Source organism: Pongo abelii, chromosome 3, assembly GCF_028885655.2.
Source record: "Pongo abelii isolate AG06213 chromosome 3, NHGRI_mPonAbe1-v2.0_pri, whole genome shotgun sequence".
NCBI classification, from domain to species: domain Eukaryota; kingdom Metazoa; phylum Chordata; class Mammalia; order Primates; family Hominidae; genus Pongo; species Pongo abelii.
Window position 1 is genome coordinate 188,520,870 of NC_071988.2, and position 17,710 is coordinate 188,538,579.

General features: G+C 34.2%; 1 long non-coding RNA gene across 4 annotated transcripts in view; it reads right to left on the reverse strand.

Annotated features, from left to right (window-relative positions):
• Positions 1 to 274: 274 nt before the first annotated feature.
• The window catches only part of LOC129059132 (uncharacterized), a 66,845-nt gene continuing 49,409 nt past the window's right edge, over positions 275 to 17,710 (reverse strand). For 2 of the 4 annotated variants that reach the window (XR_008524861.1, XR_008524858.1), the window contains one exon: positions 275 to 444. This is a non-coding gene — a long non-coding RNA (uncharacterized LOC129059132). Of the gene's footprint in view, positions 445 to 4,883; positions 5,122 to 7,448; positions 7,531 to 17,710 lie in introns of those variants that run through there. The other 2 variants (XR_008524859.1, XR_008524860.2) reach the window with 2 other exon arrangements.

The following is a 17,710-nucleotide window of genomic DNA, read 5'->3' on the forward strand; positions in this document are numbered from 1 at the left end:
GTCATCAGGTCCCACCACAGAACACTGTTGCATTGGGGGTTAAATATCCAACAGAATAATTTGAGGAGATTCATTCTTAACATAGCAGTGTATTTCTTTTAGCTGCCTAGCCAGCATCATGCATTGTTTGTTGATATGTAATTCAGATAACTCTTGGAGCAAGTAATATACATCAATCACATACTTGGTGCTGGGAATACCACATATTGTGGGTGAGGCAAACAATTATTAATAAATAAGCCAGTATAATATAGCAAAGATGACATAAACTCTTCCAACCCACAAAATTCATTTATTCCATTTCCTTAAATGAGTACAAATCATTATAAATCCCTTCAAGTGATGTCTTCAACGAAAATTGAGTGTCCTAATACCAGGTTGAGTGTTTCATGTTGAGTATCCTAAGTGTCCAGCAGTAAACTTGAGTTTACGGTTTGGTGGGCGCTATAGACAGAGAAACAGGAAAGTGTAAGCCAGTATGATATTTACTGGGGGATGTGGGAACATAAATTAAGTATGTAACCCAATTTTAGAGCCCAGGAAAGCTGCAAGAGAAGGAAGTAACATCTAAGCTGAGATTTGAATCCCAATATATTTGTTCAGGAGAACTGGGAAAAGGAATGGTGAGAAAGAGTAAGTACTAATCAAGGAACTGAATAAACCTTAATATGTATTCCAATCAGAATAAAAGTAGGTCTATTCTCTCTGGTTCCTAATTCAGGCTGTGGTAATGTGCTTGATGAACCAACATTAAATCACTGGGTCTCAGGGAGACTGTGAAGAGCTGCGTTGCTTAGAACAGATTTAACTGGATTTCTTGAGGTTGGAGAGTTATTTTTACGATTGCAGGCATACTGTTACTCAATTCTCTTCTAGGACAAACGATAACAACAACAAAAACAACAAAAATGAAACTTCTAAAGAGCTGATTAAAAAATTATTTAAGTAAAAGCAACTCATTCACTTTTTAGAGAGTTGCTCATCATTACATGGTGTATTTTTATTTTCTATAAGAAATATAAGAGCAACATTATTCTATCTTCACCATCCAACCCTCATCCCCACAATTCCCCCCAAAAATGGGAACATCCAGAATAATCTACTTTTAAACTGAAATATCTGTGCATGCAATAGAGGTTTTAAGGGCAAGTTCTCAAAAGAACACATGTTCCACAGTTCATTCTGAGGCAGTTTTTGGTATTTACAAGTAGGTGCTGTTCAGTTACTTATGTAAAGAACCATTCTCAGACAGAATCTAAAGTATCCTGGGGTTAATAGATTGCAGATACTGTATGGAAATCAACAAGTTTGATGGTCCCCAAATGTTTCCAGAATGCATTGCCATATTTCTGCAATTCTCTAGACTAAAACTAAACTTTAATTCTCCTTACTCTAAATTTTATTATTTGTTCTTATTTAACAGTGAATAGTTAATACTTGTTTGCTGTGAAAACACTCATGGATGTTTCTGAAGCTTTTCCGCAAAGGAGAGTTGGCTTAAAGTTCTTGCATCAGAATATTTTGTCCTTTATAATGGTTCCGAGACATTGCTTTTATACTGACCTATGTTATTAATTTTAACTGACTTCAACTCTTTAGGGTATTTCTAAACAATGTTGCCGTTTAAAAGGAAAAGTTGTGTTCTTGAAATTATTTTTTCCACAGGGCCACTGCATATGCATTGGGATATAATAAAGCCATAAACTCATTTATTATTGCAAATTGTACATTGAATATGTCAGCTATGGTTCTAAACAATTGATTTGTTAAATAGAACAAATCCATTTACACTTTAATAGCTTCTAATTTGTTACATTTTAGACATTTGGAAAATTAATGGAAGCTTTATAATCCACTGACAAATTATCACCAGAGTAGTCATATGCCATAAGGAATGTTTCTTTAATATGTGACATAAAATGGACTCAGAAGAAAGAAATGCATGTAGGTGTGATATATGACTTCTTTTAGAACCAATTCAAGGAATTGTTTATTGAATACAAGTTTTATTGTTGATTTTAGTTATTTATTATAAATATATATGAAATCATATTTTCATAAAATGCCATTTGTGAAAATAGTAACTGAAAAGCTAGGAGTGTAGGTTCTGTAAATAAATAATTATCATCATTTAGGCTGAAAAATTTGATTATTTTTAAGGGTACTTTGAAAATGGCATGTTTTCTTATTATATAATTGTTAAATTCTTACTTTTAGAGAAGGAAATATTTTTCTCAAATTTTCTATTTCTTAGCATATAAAAAGAACTATTTTTGTTACACAGGCTCTATGTGTTATGCTTAATCTGATATATCTAACTATTTTGGGGGTTCAATCTAGCTTTCCCCATCAAATTTCAATTTTCTTTAAAATGGTTTACAAGTATTAAGTTATCTTACAAAAAAGATAACCCAAGGAAATACGTCAACTTAAGGTTGACAAATAAACACATTTTTTCCCTTTATTTCTCCAAACCTAGCAGTAACTAGGATACTCTGATTCTAACTGAACACTATAACTTTACATAACTTAAATGCGAAAAGCGTCACTATGGGCAGCCTCCGATTTTGCATGGTAGCAAATGTAAAACTCAGGCTGTGCCCTAAAGTGGGATTCAATCTTTTCCTTATTACCAGAAGCAAATCAATACCAAAAGAGCATGAAAGAAAAATGTACTGAATATTCTTTAGGATAGACTGGAGGATGATTTACCCACAAAACATACTACATTTAAAATTTAAAATATGCATCTGCAGATGTGTCTGTCCAAGCCTCTCTCAACTGAAGGATTGCTTTTCTCTCCTATTCAGACTTTCTTTTGAGAAGACATTGCCCCTAAAGAAAAATCTTTCTGCAGCTCAGATTGATTCATTTCTCTCAGAACAAGGATACCCATTCAACAGACCAAACAAAGCTCTGAGTGTAACTAGCCCTATGTTCTCCAAAATTTAGTTTAGAAATTACATAATTTTACTTGAAAGCATGCATCCTAGGGAATCTCACCTCCCATCCTATGAGCCTTTTGAAAATATTTACCCCAAGAAGTGGAGAAAAAGTTTTTAAGAATAATTTATTTAGTAAATAAGTAATAAAAATGTTGAGTGAAGAATGGAGAGAAAAAAACTGTTGTAATTCATAATTTTTCCATATTTTGATAAAAGATATATGTAGTGGTGTTTTTGTATGCATTCAGTTTGCAAATGCCATACTGTATCTGTTACTATTTCCTTCAGTATCTGTGTGGGACTTGACATATTGTATCTAAAGAATTCTTCCATTGAACTATCAGCTTATCATTTCTTTATATTTCAAGAGTTTTTTTTCAAGGCAGTGTTGAAGAGTGTAAATTTTCAGATAATCAAAAATTTAAAATTGTCAAGTATCTGTTATGCTGCCCTGCTGAAAATGGAAAGAAGAAGATAGTCTGAGTTTATTTTGCTCAATCTGTGGAGAAGGCCATATCCCGTCTTCCTTGTCAAATATTCCAGATAATGTAGACCAAAAAAGGAGACAGGATTGTGTCATGATACCAAAAAAAAAAAAAAAAAAAAAAAAAGACTTTTGACCAAGTAGGCTCAATTATCCAAGAAATTTTTCAACATTTTACTAGCTGCTTTTCCTAGATATTTTAAGATTTAGTTAAATCCATGTTTCACAAGCAGAGTTTCTAGTCAGATGTATGGTAGTTTTTTTTCAACTTTTAAGTTTGGGGGTACATGTGCAAGTTTGTTACAAGGGTAAATTTCGTGTCACTGAGGTTTGATATATGAATGATCCTATCACCTGGGTAGCAAGCATAGTACCTAATAGATTACTTTACCCTTCCCCTCTCTCCCTCTTCCCCAACTCCACCTTCCAGTAATATGGTGGTTTTCTTTCCCTTCTCTATGGCATATAGCATTTGTATGCCCTCATTAAGCAGTTATTATTCTACTGTATTTATTTCCTTTTTTTGCAATTCCTGCACAAAATGCAATTGCATGAATGAACTTCTTGCAGTCTGGGGCCATAATTTTATACTTCTTATTCCAACCATAGTGTACTATTTAAATGTAAAGAGTGCTGATTGACAAAATCATCTCATAAATCACTTCCATTATAATTCAGTATCAACTGATATCTTTGCGTTAAGATAGAAAGTTGCTGTCAACAGCAACAAGAAAAGTTAAGAGTTTTCCTGGGTGTCACCCTGGATCAATTCATTATGCAGAACATAGAATGTTTTAGCTATGCCGTATACAGAGGCAAATAATTAGCGTTCTATCTATAACTGTATCTAAAAGGTACACAATGCCCATGGCTCTGGAATAGAACTGTCCCAACCCACACATTATAAACTTCCCAAATCCCAAGGGAATTATAGGTATGGGGAATGTCACAGCACAGCTGCATTATAGTGACAGGCCTTTACAGAGGAAGAGCTAAGTACAAGAAAAGGTGGCAAGAGAAGCCATCCCTATCAGTAGATAAGCTATTATTATCCCTATTCAGTAGATAAGTAGACATATTCAGTAGATATATTCAGTAGATATATTCAGTAGATATATTCAGTAGATAATATATTCAGTAGATATATTATCCCTATTCAGTAGATAAGCTATCCCTATCTACTGAAGCCAGATTACTGCTATTTTTTAATGATACATAGTTTATAACTGGAGTAATCTGTCTTTGTAACTATATCTAACATATAGCTTTTTACACCATAAAAATTTTTTTAATGTATAATGGTTTACGACTAAATTGTACGTAGTACTCACGCTGAGACAGTTCTCTCAGTGCATGAATGATTCTCCCTGAAACATCTTACTCTACCCCGAAGAACTGCTCAAATTGATAAATAATTTTAGAAAAAGCAAAGCAACATGCATTAACAATGTACAAATGAACAGGAAATTTTATACAAGCAGTGGAGATTTGCAAAATGATAGTGTATATCCAGCTTTTAAGGTAAGTAACTACTCTTCTGGAATTGGAAAGCATAAAGAAGGTGGGCTATATCACAAACAACCAAAGTGGGAGGACAAGTATATGGCTGCATTCTCTTTGTTCAAGCCCAGATGTGACACCAGCTAGCTCTGGTCTCAAGGTTCCAGCTTTGTCGTTAGTATTTGTAAGACCCTGGAAAAGTGTGTGAAAGGTAAATAATAAATCTCATTAGATTATTGCAAAAATTACATTTTAAAATGTGTATTAAACTCTTTGTACAGAACTAAATGTGCAGTAAATTCTAATTAGTATTAGTTATGGTTGCATGAAATACAAAAACTTTATTTCCTATACTGTATTTTACATGTTCTTCTCAGTAGTTTGACCTTTTGTGAGAATTCTAAATCTAGTTATCTTTGTCTGCAAACAACAAAAAAAACAGTTAAATACCTGATATGTTACCCACATTATCAGAAAAATAACACTAAGAGCAATAAGAGGCCCTTAATTGGGCATTATGACAGAACCTGATTAATATTCAAATTCTTCAACCCATCCAATAATATAAGTTCCATAATTACTAAGTGTATGTTTTCCCTGTCTCTACTGTAAAGTTTTCTTCTGTTCTATAGTAAATACCATTAAAGAAATTATAAATATAATTTATTTTAAAAATAAAGTTTAGACACAAATTGAATTAATCACACAGAAAGCCAAGACTGTAAAATGGAACACTACATAACACACAGCAATAATTTTAGACTAGATGTATACTTTTGCAAAATAATTAGCTTATGTAGATGCCTGAACATTTCTATTCCTCCTCTCTCTCATAAGTTGCTAAAATTTTATGGGATTTTCTATAAAATCTAATCAATAATAAGTAATATAACTAGTGAAGTCCAATATACTTTCATATAAATTTATGGAGGCAAGATAATTTGTTTACACAAAATAAAATATAGCACATATATCGATACAACAATATGCCAGTTTTGAGTAAGTGCTTCACAAACGCCACAGGAAAAAAATAATTACAACACTTTCAACTTATCTGGTGCTCAAACTCTTCCTAGTTCATAACTAAAGTTATTATCTTTACATTATAACTTTTATTGTTATGGTTCCTCTCTAATTTGGTATTAAAGTCTTTCTCTTGAGAATGGCCATTAAGCCAACATAGCCATACTCTAGGAGAGTTCTGAAGAGGGAAAAGTTAGGTTTGGGTGTGTGTGTCAGGTGAAACACAACAAGGAGATGAAACTAAAATGCATGAAACAGAAGACATTTATTAAGCACAAGTCCCAGAGACGTTAGGGATGCTGATGGGTGCAGCATCCCTACCAGCTGAAAGGGAAAGAGAGAGGGAGTGAGAGCATGAGAACAAAAGAGAGAGAAAGAGGGACCGTGTGGGATAACACCTTTAAGTTCCATGGGGGTTACCCCTTAGGCTTTCCCAAGGGAGATTGTGGATAGGCTATTTTAAAGAAAACACACGAGAAGATGGAACTTATTTGCAAGATTCTATCATAGTTAGCAGCTCTGAGATGTACTAGGTTTGGGGTTAGTAGGACAAACAGGTGGGCTATATCACAACCAACCAAACTGGGAGGGCAAGTTTTAACACAGCCAAAGGCGATGGGGTGCTACTGGGTTTCAGACCACTTATATCAGGCCTAAAAAGAGATCCCAAGATAGTAGCAACTGCATTCAACAAATTTTGAACACCTTCTTAATCCTCACATAAGCTCTGTAATTTGGCTATTGTTATGGTATTGCTATGAGGCTACTGAGTCTCAAAGAGTTAAGTAGTTTCCCAAAATCATACAGCAAGTAAAAGGCAAAGTTCAAATTCAAATAAGTGTCTGTCCAAATCCAAATCCCATGCACCTTTTACTATGTAGGAACTCACTCTGTTTCAAGAGAAATTAACACTTCATGTTTTTCCTTGATTATTTATAAAGGAAAACTCTATACTTCTGTGCTTCCTAATTCCACAGAAGTATGGATAAGAATATGGATAGTAGTGATGCCTTTATCTTTAATTAAAACTGACTTTTGATTATCTGGATCTGTTTGATCTCTTCATCTTTGTTTCACATTAAGTGAAAGCCTTAGAGTGTCGATTACAGGGGCTTTACCATGCCAAAAAGACAGGAATGCTTCACATGTTAAAAAATAGAAATTAAACATTGAAGGAGAATTAAGGAAATTAACAAGTGGTGGGTACCAAACAAAAGAAGTCAGGCATTCGTTAGACAAAATAGAGATACCTGCTCTGTTTTGTTTTGATTTAATACAGTTTTCATAGAGGCTTTAAATGGTTAAAACAAAAGGGACACGAAGCCTGTATCAAAATTGCCAGAAATCTTTACTCCCCACTTCAAAGCCAAAGTCACCTTTAGGCAAAACCCTAGGCTCCTCACCCATCTCTTAAACATGGAATAATAAGGCAATAGTTTCACTTCACCACTGTGTAGCCTTAACTCTATGAAATATGGACTATGAGCTAAACTTACCTGCATTTTGCTGATTATGTTTTGTTTCTGTTACTTCTTGTTACTTCACATCTTTTCATTTGCACTTCTTACTGTTGTCAATCTTGTTAAAACAAATGAAGGGAGTGATAATATAAAAAGTGCAAAATTCTAGTCTCATAAGGGAACTCAGTAACTACCAGTTTTCCCCTACTCATTTTGAAATTTCTGTTTCCAAATGCCATGACTAGTATATAGAAAAATGATTGATTGTTTGTATGATGACATCATGTCCTATAACCTTGATAAACTCATTTATTAGTCTTTTTAAATTATTGTTTTCTGTTTGTTTGGTGGTTTTTTTGGTCAATTTCTTGGGATTTTCTACACAAACAATTATGTTGTCCACAGATGGGTAACTTTATTTCTTCCTTTCAAATCTTTTCAAAGATAAATTCCTTTTATTTATTTTTTAATATGTTTTACTTTAAAAGTATTTCATTTCTTTTTAAATTGTATTATATTTTAACTTATTACACAGACTAGGACTCAGTAAGATGTCCAGTTGCAATGATGACAGTGGACATACTTGCTTTGTTCCTAATCCTATGTAGAACTATTCAGTCTTTCTTAAGTATGATGTTAATTGTAGCATTTTATAGATGCCCTTTATCAAGTTGAGCAATTTCTTTCTCTATCTAGTATGCTAGGGATTTTTATCACAAGTGAGTGCTGGATTTTGTTAAATGCCTTTCTGTCTAAATTGAACAATAATGTGGTTTACTTCTTTAGATCAAGGGTTAGTAAACTTCTAGTAAAGAACCAAGTATTTTAGATTTTGTGGGCCATATGGTTTCTGTTGCATCTGACTTTTTTCTTTTAAACAATGCTTAAAAGCTAAACATTATTTTCAGAATGTGATCCACATCAAAATAGTCCATTGGCTACATTTTACCCCCCAACCAGACTTGGCCAACTTCTGCTTTAGAGTAATTGATAGAGGGATTACATTGATTTTTGAATATTGAGTCAGCGTTGCCATCCTGTGACTAACCTCATTTGGTTGTAGTGGAGTTTTACTTTACATATACCCAGATTTTATTTGCTAATATTTTGTTGAAATTTACTTTTTCACCTCTTTTCATGAAAGATATCAGTTTGTAGTCTTTTTGTTTTACTCTGTTAATTTCAGGGTAATTCTGACCTCATAAAATGAGTTTGAATATATTATCTCCTTTATTTTCTGGAGGAGATTCTGGATAATTGGTGTGATGGCTTCTTTAAATATTTCATAGATTTTCTCAGAGATTTCTTTTACAGAATGTTTTGACCTATGATATAAATTTCTTTAATAGACATAAAGCAGGTTAGCTATTTATTTTACCTTGTATAAGTTTTGGTAGTTTGCAGTTTTCAAGAAAATGGTACATTTCATCTAGGTTTTCATACTTGTGTGTTTATAATTTTTCATTATGTTACTTTACTGTCCTCTTCATATCTGCAGGGGATAAAATGATATCCTCATTTGTCCCCACTGTTGGTAATATATATTTTCTTTTCATCTTTGTAAATATTGCTTGAGGTATATCCATTTTATTGTCCTTGAAAAGGAGATTACTTTTGGTTTCCTTGATTGTTCTCTATTGTTTTCCTATTTTCAATTTCACTGATTTTTTATTTTACCTTTTTTTTTTCTTATCTTTGCTTTGAGTTTATATTGTACTTTCTACTCTGACTAAGATAAATTTTGCATCATTCATGTGTGGCTTTTTTTTCCTACTTTTTATTTATTTTAAGTACTGCTTTAGCTGTATTCCACAAATTTTGTTATACTTCCCTTTTTGTTTAATTCCTAATATTTCCTAATTTATCTCGAGACTTCTTGTTTGACAATGAATTATTCAAATGCATGTAGTTTAATTTTCATATTTTGGAGATTTTCTTATCTTTCTTTCATTGGTTACTAGTTTTATTCCATTATGGTCAGAGAATACATTTTTGTAAGATTTAATTATTTTGTATTTGTTAAGATTTGTTTTATGAAGGATAAGTTGTTGTAACTGTTTTCTCCTACAACCATAAAAGAGGCACACTATCCTAGTGGGCCTCTTTGGGCTGTGGAGGTAACATATTCTTCATTTGGATGTCACTCTCACCTATTTACTGCATGACCCAAAAGCCACTTGCTTTGAGTCGGGGCACAGAACAAAGAAAGGCTCTGAAACAAGTTCAGGCTGCTGTGTATGCTGGTCTGCAACTTGGGGAATATGATCCAGCAGATCCAATATTTATTGACATGTCAACAGCAGATTGGGATGTTGTTTAAAGCCTTTGGCAGTCTCCTATAAATGAATACAGTGTAGGCCTTTAGGATTTTGAAGCAAAGCCCTGCCATTCTCTGCAGATAACTTCTCTTATTTTGAGAAACAGGTATGGCTTCCTACTGAGGCTTAGGCCACTAAATTACCCTGTGATCTGAGCAGCCTAGCATGCACTGGGTATTATCTGACCCACAAAGCCATAAAGTTGTACATGCACAGCAAGACTCCATCATCAAATGAACATGGTAAATATGTAATTTGTCCTGAGCAAGTCCTGAATAAGTTACACGAAGCAGTCCAAATATCCATGGTCCCCACTCTTGCTATACTGCCCTCCTCCTCCATCCTTCCCCTCATGGGAGTTTTCTATGGTCATTTGCCAGAGCAAAAGAAGACAAACATGGATTACAGATGGTTCTGTGCTATATGCAGGCATGACGTGCCAGGCTACATGACAACTACTGCCCCTTTCTGGGATATTTCTATAGGACAGTGATGAAGGAAATTCTTCCAAGTAGACAGAATTTAGAACAGGTTTTATTTGCTTGGAAAAATAAATGGTCAGACGTGTGATTATATACTGATTCGTGGACTGTGGCCAGTGATTTAACTATACAGTCAAATACTTGGAAAGATCATAATTGGAAAATGTGTAACAAGGAAATCTTGGGAAGAGATGTATAGATAAACCTCTACGAATAGACCAAAAAAAAAAAAAAAACCCATGGGGATATTTGTGTCCCATGTGAATGTTCACCTCTAACCAGAGGAGGATTTTACTAATCAAATGTATACGTTGATCTATTCTATGGATACCCATGGGTCTCTTTCCCCAGCCGCTCCTGTTAACACTCAGTTGGATTGTGAACAAAGTGACCATAGTCACTAGGATGAAGTTATATATTGAATAAGCAAGTAGATTTCCACTTGCCAAGACTAACCTAGCTATGGCTACCTCTGAATGCCCAATCTGCCAGCATCAGAAACAAATTCTGAGTTTCCAATCTGGCACCATTTCCTGAAGTTATCATACAGCTACCTGGTTGAAGGCTGATTACAATTGCCCACCTCTATCTTCTAAGAATAGGATGTTCTAGATCCCTGAGGAATCACCACACTGACTTCCACAAGGGTTGAACTAGTTTACAGTCCCACCAACAGTGTAAAAGTGTTCCTATTTCTCTAGAAATTCCATTCGACCCAGCCATCCCATTACTGGGTATATACCCAAAGGACTATAAATCATGCTGCTATAAAGACACATGCACACGTATGTTTATTGCGGCATTATTCACAACAGCAAAGACTTGGAACCAACCCAAATGTCCAACAATGATAGACTGGATTAAGAAAATGTGGCACATATACACCATGGAATACTATGCAGCATAAAAAATGATGAGTTCATGTCCTTTGTAGGGACATGGATGAAATTGGAAATCATCATTCTCAGTAAACTATCGCAAGAACAAAAAACCAAACACCGCATATTCTCACTCATAGGTGGGAATTGAACAATGAGAACACATGGACATAGGAAGGGGAACATCACACTTCGGGGACTGTTGTGGGGTCGGGGGAGGGGGGAGGGATAGCATTGGGAGATATACCTAATGCTAGATGACGAGTTAGTGGGTGCAGCGCACCAGCATGGCACATGTATACATATGTAACTTACTTGCACATTGCGCACATGTACCATAAAACCTAAAGTATAATAATAATAATAATAATAATAAAATAAAAAATAAAAATCCATGTATTTTGTATTAAAAATAAACAGAAAATTAATTATACCTGAAAAAAAAATAGGATGTTGCTCTTACTGGAAAAGACACTAACTCCAGATACGGATTCACCTTCCCTGTATGCCATGCTTCTGCCAAAACTACCATCTGTGGACTGACAGAATGCCTTTTCTAATGTCATGACATTACACACATAGCATCTGGTCAAGTAGTTCACTTCATAGCAAAAGAAGTGCAGTAATGAGTCCATGCACATAGAATTTACTGGTCTTATCATGTTCCCCACATCCTAAAGAGGAAATAAGTCATTATTTACCATGCCAGCTAGGGAGTAATACCTTATAGGACTGGTACAAAATTTCCTAGAAGACTGTATATGCTCTGAATCAGCATGCAATGCACAGTGCTGTTTCTCCCATAACCAGGATTCATGAGTCTAGAAACTAAGAATTGGAAATAGGAGTAGGACCACTTATTGTTATGCCCAGTGACTTACTAGCAACATTTTTGCTTTCTGTTCCCAAAACTTTATGTTCTTCTGACCTAGAAGTCACAGTTCCAAAGGGAGAAATCCATCCACCAGGAGACACAACAGCAATTTCATTAAATTTGAAATTAAAACTCTTGCTTAGCCACTTTGAGCTCTTCATGTCTCTGATTCAACAGGCAAGCAAAGAGTTACTATGTTGACTGGGGTTGTTCCTGATTACCGAGTGGAAATTGGGCTACTACTTCACAATGGAGGTAACGAAGAGTGTGTTTGGAATATAGAATCTCCCTTAGGGAGTTTCTTTGCGCTACTGTGTCCTGTTATTAGGGTCCTTGGAAAATGACAACCACCCAATCCAGCAGGACCATGCGTGACCCAGATCCTTTAGGAATAAACTTTTGCATCACCCCACTTGGTAAAAACCATGATCAGCTCAGATATCTGATGAAGGTAAAGAGAATACAGAATGGATAGTGAAAGAAGATAATTATAAATACTAATTACAGGATGTAACCAGTTGCAGAAATGAGTATTCCTCCTTATTTTGTTATGAATGTTTGTGTGTTTGCATATATATCAAATATCTTTGTATCTCCTATCTCTTATTCCCTTATCATGTAACATAGAATGCATATAGACTTTATATAATAGTATATATATAAATATATATAATATTAAGTATTACTTATTTTATATTGTAGTATCTAAGTTACAGCATATCAAGTAGAATAGCAAACATCACTCAAGGTCCTTGTTTTTTGAGAAAGGTGTTAGTGCATTTTCAGTTCTGTACAAGATGTTTGCATCATGTTAGGTGGTATTATAACCTTGTTATTGTTTTTCATCTGCAGAGGGCAATGAATATGGATGTCAGTTGGAGGATGGGCTTCTGATGCTTAATGCTAATTATGACAGTAAAAGCACTGTTTCTGTGATACAGGAAATTTATACATGTTCTCGGTCAGCTCAGAATGTCTTTTTGAGTAATGAAAGGTCTATTATATGTATCCATGGGTAGTGCCACAATATGTAAACACTTTTGTTTAAGAGTTCTGGAATGTGAGCAATATGTCCTCTCTGGAAAAATGATGGGTGTTTCCTCCAAATAATAAATATTGGCTTAATTTACCAAGCTATTTTGTTTCATTAAACTGCACATGGGGAGAAAAAACAGTTTTATGTTTAAATCAGGCTTCCAGACAACTTAAGATAATGAGTAAAAAAGACACCCAGAAGCCATTTCGACGCTTAAATGAATCCTATATTGAATTTCTAGTCTCAGAATATCAGTGCTTATTTAACTAGCAACAATTACCTTGGTGGATGTTTAAGGAGTTTTGGCAAAACCATGTTATAATCAGAGTGGAGTAATCTATTTTTAATGCTTTCCTACGAAAGTAAAAAAAAAAAATGTAGTAGCAGTAAAATGAGACAGATAGATAATGAGAAATAAGCAGAAAGACAATTGACAAAGAATAAAAGAAGCAGATGATGTAACCAGGATTCTCTTTTGCTGAAATATAGAGACTTAATGATTATTGCTTATTCACTAATCTTTGTAGCCTCTCTTGTCCATGGTTCAGAGCTCTTTCCATGAGCCTGTAACTCCCTACCTGCCCTTTTTTAAGCTCAATACCAGAGATTCCCAATCTTTTCTCTCTACCCTCAGAATCCCAGTTCACCTTCCTTCACTCCAGGACTTGGTATATCAGTTATACATCAGGTGTTAATTACGGATTATTCAATTTACTCTCCCCTGTAGGACTATTTACATTTCAAATGTGAACATGTCCCACATAAATTTTCTTTTTCTTCAGCTTTACTAAGGTATAACTGGCCAATAAACATTGTACATATTTGTAGCATATAATGTGGTTTTGATATATTGTGATGTGATTAAATCACGATAATTTACATATCATCACTTCACATATTTATCTATTTTGTGGGTTTATTGAGAACATTTACGATTACTCTCTTAATTTTCATATATACAATGCATTCTTATAAACTATAGTCATCATGCTATACATTACATCTCCAAAATTTATCCAGCCTGTCTAACTGAAATTTGACAATCATCTCTGTATCCTCCAAATGCCCCAGGCTCTGACAATCATGGCTCTGACAATCCTTTTATTTTTTGCTTCTATGAATTCAAATGTTAGGTTCCACATATAATTGAGATCATGTAATATTTGTCTTTCTGTATCTGGCTTATTTCACTTAGCATAATGTCATCCAGGTTTATCTATGTAGCTGCAAATGATAGAATTTACTTATTTCTTTAGGACTGAATAGTATTCCATTGTTTTATATATATATATAATCTCACACTCTATCCATTCATCTCTTGATGAGTGCTTGTTGATTCCATAGCTTGGCTATTGTGAATAATGTGGCTGTTTTGAATAATGCTCCAATGAATATGACAGTGTAGATATATCTTTGCCATACTGACTTGTTTTTTCTTATAATTTGAACTTTTATTTTAGATTCAAGTGTACATGTGTGGGCTTGTTACCTGGGTATCTTGTGTGATGCTGAGGTTTGGAGTATGATTGATCTTGTTACCCAGGTACACAGCATAATACTCCATAGCTAATTTTTCAACCCTCCCTCCCTTCTTCTTTCCTCTCCTCTAGTAGTTCCCAGTGTCTATTGTTGCTACCTTTATGTCCATTTGTACCCAATGTTTAGCTCTCACTTAGAAGTGAGAACATGTCATATTTGGTTTTCTGTTCCTGTGTTAAATCACTTAGGATAATGTCCTTCAGCTGCATTCATGTTGCTGCAAAGGACATGATTTCATTCCTATTTATGGCTGCACAGTATTTCATGGTGTCTATGTACCACATTTTCTTTATCCAATCCACCATTGATGGGTTCCTTAGTTGAGTTCATGTTTATGCTATTGTGAATACTGCTACAATGAACACACAAGTAGAAGTGTCTTTTTGGTAAAATGACATTTTTTTTTTTTTTGTGCTATATACCCAGTAATGGGATTGCTGGCTCAAATGGTAGTGCTGTTTTAAGTTCTTTGAAAAATCTCCAAACTGCTTTTTGCAGTGGCTTAACTAGTTTACATTTCCTCAGGTAAAATAGAACACAGTGTATGAGTGTTCTCCTATCCGCGACCTTGGCAACTGTTATTTTTTGATCTTTTAATAATAGTCATTCTGACTGGTGCAAGATGGTACCCCATTGTGATTTTGATTTGCATCTCTCTGATGATTAGTGATGTTGAGAATTTTTTAATGTTTGTTGGCTGCTTGTATGTCTTCTTTTGCAGAATGTCTGTTCATGTTGTTTGTCCATTTTTAATGGAGTTATTTGCTTTTTACTTGTTGAAATGTTTAAATTCCTTTTAGATTCTGGATATTAGACTTTTGCTGGTTGCACAGTTTGCAAATATTTTCTCCCATTCTGTAGGTTGTCTGTCTACTCTGTGGATAGTTTATTTGCTGTGCAGAGCTCTTTAGTTTAGTTAGATACTGCTTCTTAATTTTTGTTTTTGTTGCAATTGTTTTTGAGGGCTTAGTCATAAATTCTTTCCCAAGGCTGATGTCCAGAATGTTGTTTCCTAGGTTTTCTTCAAGGATTCTTACAGTTCGAGGTCTTACATTTAAGGCTTTAATTCACCTTGAGTTAATTTTTGTGTATAAGGGAAGGTAGGGGTCCAGTTTCATTCTTCTGAATATGGATAGCCAGCTATTCCAGAAACATTTATTGAATAGGGAGTCCTTTCCCCATTGCTTCCTTTTGTTGAATTTGTCAAAGATCAGATGGATGTAGGTGTGCAGCTTTATTTCCTGGGTTCTCTGTTCTGTTCCACTGGTCTATATGTCTATTTTGTACCAGTACCATGCTGTTGGTTACTGTAGCTTTACAGTATAGTTTGAAGTCAAGTAATGCAGTGCATCTAGCTTTGTTCTTTTTGTTTAGGGATCACTTTGGCTATTCAGGTTCTTTATGGTTTCAAGATGAATATTAGAGTATATTTTTCTAACTCTGTGAAAAATGCCATTTGTAGCTTGATAGGAATAACATTGAATATGTAGATTGTTTGGGGCAGTACGGCCATTTTAATGATATTGATTCTTCCAATCCATGAGCATAGAATATTTTCCCATTTGTTTGTGTCATCTCTGATTTCTTTCAATATCTGATTTCTCAAGATAATTAAAAATATCTTGAGACAAACAGAAATGGAAACACAACATACTAAAACCTGTGAGATGCACCAAAAGCCAAAAGCAGTTCTAAGAGGAAATTTTATAATGATAGATTCCTACGTTTAAAAAAAGAAATATCTCAAATAAACAACCTGACATTATTTTTTAACAGTTTTGTATCTCTTCTTGTAGAGATCTTTCACCTCTGTGGTTAGATGTAATCCTTGATATTTTATTTTGTTTTCAAAGATACTATAAATGGGGTTACTTTCTTGATTTGGGTGTCAGCTTGAATATTATTGGTGTATAGAAATGCTAATAATTTTTGTATATTGATTTTGTATTCTGAAACTTTACTGAAATCATTCACCAGTTATAGGACCATTTTGGCAGAGTCTTTAGGATTTTCTACGTATAGAATCATATTGTCAGCGAAGATAGTTTTTCTTCTTTTCCTATTTGGATGCCCTTTATTTCTTTATCTTGCCTGATTGCATTGGCAAGGACTTCCCAATAATATTTTGAATAGGAGTGATGAGAGTGGACACCCTTGTCTTATTCCAGGTTTCAAGATAAATGCTTTCTGGTTTTTCCCATTCAGTATGATGTGGGCTGTGGCTTTGTCATAGATGGCTGTTATTATTTTGAAGTATGTTCCTTTGATGCCTAGTTTCTTGAGCATTATTATTATGAAGGGATGTCGGACTTTATCAAAAGCTTTTTCTTTCACATACTGATTTTATTCTCTTTGAATATATACCCAGAAGTGGGATTGCTGAATCATATACTAGTTCTATTTTTAATTTTTGAGGAACCTCCATACTGTTTTCCATAAGGGCTACACTAACTTACATTCCTACCAACAGTGTACAAGTGTTCACTTATCACCACATTCTCACCAACACTTGCTATCTTTTTCTTTTTGATAAAAAATCATTATTACTGAGGTGAGATAACATCATATTGTGGCTTTAGGTTGCATTTTGCTGATGATTAGTGATGTTGAACTCCTTTTTATATACCTGTTAGCCTTTTGTATGTACTCTTGAGAAATACCTATTCAGGTTCTTTGCCTATATGTTAGTTGGATTGTTTTCTTGGTATTAAGTTGTTTGAGTTCCTTATATATTTTAGATATTAACCTTTTATTAGATGTATGGCTTACAAATATTTTCTTCCAATCTGAGCTACCTTCTCCAAAAATGTAGTTCTCTTCACTCTGTTGATTGATTCCTTGGCTGTGCAGAAGTTTTTTAGTTTGCTATAATCCCATTTGCTATTTTTGTTGCCTATCCTTTTGGAGCCACATCAAAAATATCATTGCCTAGACAAATGTCAAGAAGTTTTTAACTCTGTATTTTCTTCTAGTACCTTTAAAGTTTCTTACTTAAGTTTTAAATATATTTTTAGTTCATTTGTCTCTATGGTGTTAGTAAGGATCTAATTTCATTCTTCTGCATGTGAATATCCAGTTTTCCCAACACTAATTATTGAAGAGACTGTACCTAAACGAGATAATTAAAAATATCTTGAGACAAACAGAAATGGAAATACAACATACTAAAAC